This window comes from Gorilla gorilla, chromosome 1 (assembly GCF_029281585.2).
Source record: "Gorilla gorilla gorilla isolate KB3781 chromosome 1, NHGRI_mGorGor1-v2.1_pri, whole genome shotgun sequence".
In the NCBI taxonomy this organism is placed as follows: domain Eukaryota; kingdom Metazoa; phylum Chordata; class Mammalia; order Primates; family Hominidae; genus Gorilla; species Gorilla gorilla.
In genome coordinates, this window is record NC_073224.2 from 126,493,725 (window position 1) to 126,500,666 (window position 6,942).

General features: G+C 47.4%; 1 protein-coding gene across 3 annotated transcripts in view; it reads right to left on the bottom strand.

The window, feature by feature from the left end:
• CTTNBP2NL (CTTNBP2 N-terminal like) overlaps positions 1 to 6,206 on the bottom strand; it is a 70,410-nt gene extending 64,204 nt beyond the window's left edge. Inside the window, exon 1 of one of the 3 annotated variants that reach the window (XM_055354959.2) lies at positions 5,714 to 6,206. The gene's annotated coding sequence lies outside the window, so the exon portion shown is untranslated. Of the gene's footprint in view, positions 1 to 748; positions 1,211 to 5,713 lie in introns of those variants that run through there. The other 2 variants (XM_031002106.3, XM_031002110.3) reach the window with 2 other exon arrangements.
• Between the last annotated feature and the right edge of the window lie 736 nt (positions 6,207 to 6,942).

Genomic DNA, 6,942 nt, shown 5'->3' on the forward strand with positions numbered 1-6,942 from the left:
TCCTGTCTTTTGTTTCAACCTGCAGTATACCTTCAAGGTTAACTGCAGTCTCCCTGAGCAATGGACCAGCCCACCCTAGACTGGGATATACTCATTCCTAATCCACCGCTATTTATTTACTTATGTATACTGTTTCATTTGAAAACATGGTGTTATTCATTGACTGTCAAGCAACATATACTGCATTCCTGCCCACACAAAGCCAACTCTGCAGATATCCAACACGCCCACCTCACTGTGAAATATAAGATGGCTTTTCATCAAGTTCTCAGGGAGGAAATAGGGTGGAAAAGGAAAAATGAAACGCAATTCAAACCTAAGAAACCCTTAGAGGCTGGGTTCTCCCAGAAGGAACAGAAAGTAGAAGGAAGGTACAAAGGGTGAAGGAGAGGAGGTCCTAGTTCTCCCTCTTTCACAGTCCAAAGAAGTCCCAAAACAGGAGAGCTCTCGACTCCTCACAAGAGGCCAGAGGATGCGAGGGGCTGCGGGAGGAAGACTGAGCATCAGAGAATGGGGGATGGGAAGAACTTAAGTGGGAGAAGCCGCTTCCTCCGTAAAGCTGGCTGTCTAGGTCGGTCTTTGATTTTTGCTTCGCCCCATCCCTCCTCTTTGGGAAACACCAATTTTATCTTACGGAGGAAAGCAGCTCCAGTCCCACCCTGGCGAGCAGGGACAGGTGTAGGGAGGGATGTCTGGCCTTCCGGGGGTACAAAACGGGGTTGGGGGCGGCAGCCTAGAGAATCGGTACCTGTGAGTCCTCTCCGCCAACGCTGAGGTGCGGGGTGGGAGGCGCCTTTGAATGAGTGGTGTCAGAGGGAAGCCCCTTCTGAGGAGCTGGAAATCGACGAGGGACAAAAAGTAGCTGTGAGGACCCTCGAAGGATGAGGAGCCGCCTCCTCGGGGAATACCGGGAGGTGGAGGAGACGGCCCCGCCCCCTCAGGGGATGGGCCCAGAGGCCGTTGGGACGGCGGCGGGAGGCTACCGGTGCCCCTATCCTTGCTTTGCTCTTGAGAACCCGGCCTCCCAGCCATCACCAAGCCCCAGGGATACTTGCTCCTACCTTTCCACGACGCTCCGGGCTCCGCTCCCCTCCGCCTCCACTCCCCATCTACAGCGGCTGAGGCTCCGCCCCCTCAGCCGCCCGGCGGGGGCATTGGCATTCACCAGCGCCAATCGCCTCCTTGCTTCTCTAGCCTCGGCCCCAATCCGCGCCGGCTGGAGGCGGGGCTTCTCCAAAGTCATTCAGGCTCCTCCCGGGGCCCCAAGATCCCTTTTGTTTGGGAAGAGCAAGGCTGGGATTGAGCTCGCGTCACTTCCGGGAGGAAGCGCCCTCCTGGGTCCTGGGCTTCAGGGTGGGCTGGCGCCCCTCCCGGCTCGGGGTCTGCAACTTTCCACCTCTGCGTGGTTTCTGGGCAGGACCGTGACTAGTGCTTCGTGCTTTTCCCTGACTGTACGGGGAGTTTAGGAATGGAGGGCTCTGGTGGCCTAATCGATTGGGATTTTATCCAGAATGTGAATAAATGAAGTGGGCTTTGGTGTCTGCATTAGAATGAATTCGTTGTTGAAAAACCTGGCTTCCTTGCTCCCTTTTTTTTTTCTTTTTTCTGGAAGCGCCTGTGGGCGTGGTGCTGGAAGCAAGGGTGCAAAGATGAAACACCTGGAGATCACCCTTCTCTCAACCACATTTTGTACAGAAGAGCATACTGACTTTGGGGGACATAAACCCAGCCGACCTGCCTTCCAGGCGGAAGTCAAATAATTGCAAATTTGTGTGGCAGGTTTTTCCACCCTATGCTTGCCAGCTGAGGCGACTTTTTTCTGTCCTTGGCCTCATTATATTGTGGGGAATGGTGTTTGCAGTGAAGTTGAAACAATGGAGAGTACAGAGGATGCAAGGAATGTCTGCCTTGTGAACACAGGAATGCAGATCTTGGTGGCAGCAAGTCTTAGGCAGGACCAAATAACTCAGAGAGGGGAGTGGATGTATAACTAGTTGTATCCCTACCTAAGGTCAAAGCTTCTGAATTCCTTTTCCACAGAATGGCTGTCAGCTCACAGATTGATTCAGCTGGTTACATTTATAATAACCACATTATTTTAAATACAATATAATAAATATTTGAGACGAATATTCATAATGCATAAATAATGTAGTACACTTAATACATTATCCCTAAACTTAGCAATTATAATTCGCAAGACAGCATTAGGGACCTAGTGCTTGCCTAGGCAGCCAGTCCCCAAGGCAGATGCAGCCTGCCTCATGCAGTTTACAGTCTGACTGAGGGATGTGATCAGTCTGTGCGATTATAGTCTGAAAGAAGTAAACAAGTATTTATCATGTTATCACTGTGCCATGTACTTTCATTTAATGGTATTTGATGTCATTTTCAGTGCTATATGAGAAATCTATCCTACAGTGTAGGATAGACATCACTGTGTCCAATTTACAGATGAGAAGATAGAGATTCAGAGAAGTCAAATAAAGTCATAGAGCTAGTAAATGGTAAAGAATTTCCAGTAAGGATGTATGACTCCATACTTATGCCATATTCTGCTCACTTCACACTGGCTCTCACATGCTGGACTAAGAATGGGCGTGGATGATGGTAAAGCAAACATTAGAGCCAGAAGGACAGCTCTATGCCTCCCCCTGTTGATTTTAGGCTTGGGAGGGTCATCTCTATATATGAAGGATAGCAAGACTATGAGTGAAGGTGCTCGATAGCAGTGTAAGTGAATCTGGAGTAATGATGCAGGATATACTGAACTTCAGAAAGGCATTATGCCTTGTGTTCTGAAAACTGACAATCTGAAAGCTAAGATGAAGGGCCAGGCACAGAGTAGGTACTCAATAAATACTGACTTGAAACAAAATTTCTGAAATGATTACAAATACAGAGTGTTAGGTGCTGGAGCAGGCAAAGGAACTTGAAAAATCCCATTTCCTCCTCCTCCCTTTCGCTCTGCCTATGGGTATGCAATGAGGAAGTGCCTCATCGCCTGACAATGAAGCAGATGTGGGAGAACAAGCTATTTTCTGCTGGCTTCTGAGTCACTCTAAGAGTTGTTCTAGTGAATCAGCTCCTCCCTTGTTTTTCTTTTCTTTCTTTTTTTTTTTTTTTTTATCGAGATGGAGTCTCGCTCTGTCTCCCAGACTGGAGTGCAATGGCGCAATCTCTCACTACAACCTCCGCCTTCTGGGTTCAAGTGATTCTCCTGCCTCAGCTTCCCGAGTAGCTGGGATTATAGGCGCCTGTCACTGTGCCCAGCTAATTTTTATATTTTTAGTAGAGATGGGTTTTGCCATGTTGGCCAGGCTGGTCTCAAACTCCTGACCTCAGGTGATCCACCCGCTGGCCTCCCAAAGTGGCTGGGATGACAGGCGTAAACCACCATGCCCGGCAGGTCCTCCTTTCTTTCCCTCATTCCCTTTGTAGCTGTTAACCCACCACCACTCATTCTTTTCCCTGGCTGACTGGGTGGGAGCAGTGCTCTGTGACCTACTTCCTTTAGAGCAATGGGCGACTCCCCTGATTTCCTGGCTTCCCTTCTGCATATTCCTAAATGAGTGTAGAAGGACTCAGCAAAAATGAGAACATCCCTGCCTTGTAGGATTCAGAGTCTTGAGGGTGTTCAGATTGCTTTCCTTTTAATTTTTCACCCCTAGAAGTAGGGAACAGGCAGGGCTTGTGAACCTCGTGTATCTTTCAGATTGTAGCAGTGAGATAGTTATGGAGGTTTGTGATTCTTCAATACATAAACCTTGTAAATAAATTTAGAGTCTGGTGCATAGGTGTACGCAGAGGTAAAAAATGGTTCATAACAATGTCTTAGATTTGTATAACAAAATATAACATTTTAATGTCTATCATTTTATCAACTGGACAGTAAAATATTTATTAAATGCCTATTGTGTCAGGCAACAACTTAAAGTGATTAAAAATTATAGATTGTGTCAATTTTTTTCCAAATAAGTAAATTTCCATAAATGTTTATTGCTGGTTTGGGGAGGCAGCAATGGAGTAAAAGAGGTCTAGGCTAGAGGTTAAAAACTCTGGAGTCTAGTTCTCATTCTGTCATCAACTATAGTAGTTTCTATCTGGGCGGCTTAAAACAACAGAAATGTGTTCTGTCTCAGTTCTTGAGGCTAGAAGTACAAAATCAGGGTGTTGGCCGGGTGCAGTGGCTCACTCCTGTAATCCTAGCACTTTGGGAGGCTGAGGTGGGTGGATCACCTGAGGTCAGGAGTTCTAGACCAGCCTGGCCAACGTAGTGAAACCCCATCTCTACTAACAATACAAAAATTAGCTGGGCATGGTGGCGGGTGCCTGTAATCCCAGCTACTCGGAAGACTGAGGCAGGAGAATCGCTTGAACCCAGGAGGTGGAGGTTGCAGTAAGCTGAGATCGCGCCACTGCACTCCACCCTGGGCAACAAAGAGTGAAACTCTGTCTCAAAAAAACAAACAAACAAACAAACAAAATCAGGGTGTTGACAAGGTTGGCTCCTTCTGGGGGCTCTGAGAGATGCTCCATCCCATGCCTCCCTCCCCTGGCTTCTGGTGGTTCCCAGTGATCATTGGCATGTAACTACATCATCCCAATACCTGCCTCCGTCTTCACATGGCCTTCTTCTCTCTATGTCTCAGCGTCTCTGTATGTCCTCTCCTCTTCTTATAAAGGCCCCACTCATGTTGTACTTAGAGCCTACTCTATTCCACCATGACCTCATCTGAACTCATGACATCTGCAAAGACCCTATTTCTAAATAAATTCACAGTCTGAGATGGGTGCACATGAATTTTGGGGGGACATCATTCGACCCGATACACAAACCTACTTGGCAAAGTAACCTTCTCACTTAACTCCATTTAAGTTCATTGATAAAAGGCATGAAAGTAGTGGAATAATTCCTAAAGATCATTTCAGCCTATGATTTAACATAATGATATATGCTAGATGCATTAATCAAGCTATCAAATTATGTGCTAAGCATTATGCAATTTTTTATATGACATCTCATTTCACCCTTAAAAGAATTCCACGAGATAGATATTAACAGTCCCCTTTTGCAGGTGAGGAAATTGAGGCACAAAGAGGTCCAAAGTCATGGAATTCATAAGTGATGAACACAGAATATTTACTTAGATCTGATTCCAAAGTGCACCCTCAAAATTACTATGCTCTATCATCTCTCCATCATGCTAAGTGGGTTAGGAAGATGGGGAATGCAACAAATATTTTCAATTTTGATTTATAGAGTATTTGGAGCTGAGTAGCAATTTCCTGGAATTATGTGTAAAGTTTGGACTTATTTTATTTATTTATTTATTGAGATAGGGTCTCACTCTGTTGCCCAGACTGGAGTGCAGTGGCCCAATCTCTGCTCACCGCAACCTCTGCCTCCCAGGCTCAAGCTATTCTCCGGCCTCAGCCTCCCAAGTAGCTGGGATTACAGGCACGCGCCACTACTGCCGGCTAATTTTTTATATTTTCAGTAAAGGCAGGGTTTCACTATGTTGGCCAGGCTGGTCTCGAAATCCTGACCTCAAATGACCCACTTGCCTCGGCCTCCCAAAGTGTTGGGATTACAGGTATGAGCCACCGCGCCCGGCCTGGACTGATTTTAAAACAAGGGAAAGCAAGAGAAGCGGGAATAGTGGGTGGCAATGAAGGCTTAGTAGCTAGGAGGAGAGCTATGGGCACTTACCTGAACTTGTTTCCTCATTTGTTAAATGAGATAATAGCTCCTGTCTACAAGACCAGGTGGTTGTCAGTATCCAAGCGATCTGATGTACATGAAAGTATAACTACCTGGGAGATCTTGCTCAATCCTCTTCTCTGAGTCCTAGGCTCCAACTAAACATCTGGGACTCCATAAGGCTCCTTCTAGCTGTGGCCCACTGGACTGGGACTTATTAAGATGCTGAGTGCTGAGTGAGCTAGATGTAGACGTTGAAATGAATGGGAAAAGTGATGAAAATAAATGCTTTCTTTCTTCTGGCTTGTCTTCACTATCTCCTTTTCCTCACGCTTCCCGACCCCACCCCTTCTCCCCGGGGTTGATGAGGAGGTCGAAGTCTGAAAGCCAGAGAGGGCTCTCCAAGCCCCGGACCAGGCTGAAGCCGAAGGCAAGGTGTGCCCTCCACTGCCCCCTGCATTTCTGCATTTTCTCCCATCATTTGTTCCCACGAAGGATTTTCTGGGCAGTCCTTAAACGTTCTCTTCTTGCTTGGATCTGCCCTATCTGGGGAGACTCGGGCACCAGGAAACGAGATTTCTGGGTGTGGCCCTAAAGTGTTCCCGAGCTTATTGTGCCCCCTAGTGTCGAATAGTGAATCCTGCAGCCGTCGGCTTCCTTTCTGACCGTCCCTCTGATGCCTCCCGCCCAACACAGTTTTTCCTTTTATGGGTGTGGGCTGACAGCACAGCAGGTGGGGATTCCAAGGACTGGCAGCTCAAAAATCCACCTCAGGGACAGACAGATTCTTTGGTGTTTGGCAAAATGTAGGGGCCAGCTTGGCCATGATGGAAGCTTTAAACTCTTTTTTTTTTTTTTTTGAGACGGAATCTCGCTCTGTTGCTGGAGTGCAATGGCGCCGGTCTCGGCTCACTGTAACCTCTGCTTCAAGCGATTCTCGGGTTCAAGCGATTCTCCTGCCTCAGCCTCCTGCGTAGCTGGGATTACAGGCGCCTGCCACCACGCCCAGCTAATTTATTTTTGTATTTTTAGTAGAGACAAGGTTTCACCATGTTGGCCAGGCTAGTCTCGAACTCCTGACCTGAAGTGATCTGCCCACCTCATCCTCCCAAAGCGTTGGGATTACAGGCGTGAGCCACCGCGCCCAGCCGGAAGCTTTAAACTCTTATCCTAGATTGCATTAGGGGAAGTCCAGAAGTGAGAGGGATAGAAATCTAACATTGGGTGCCTACCAGGTA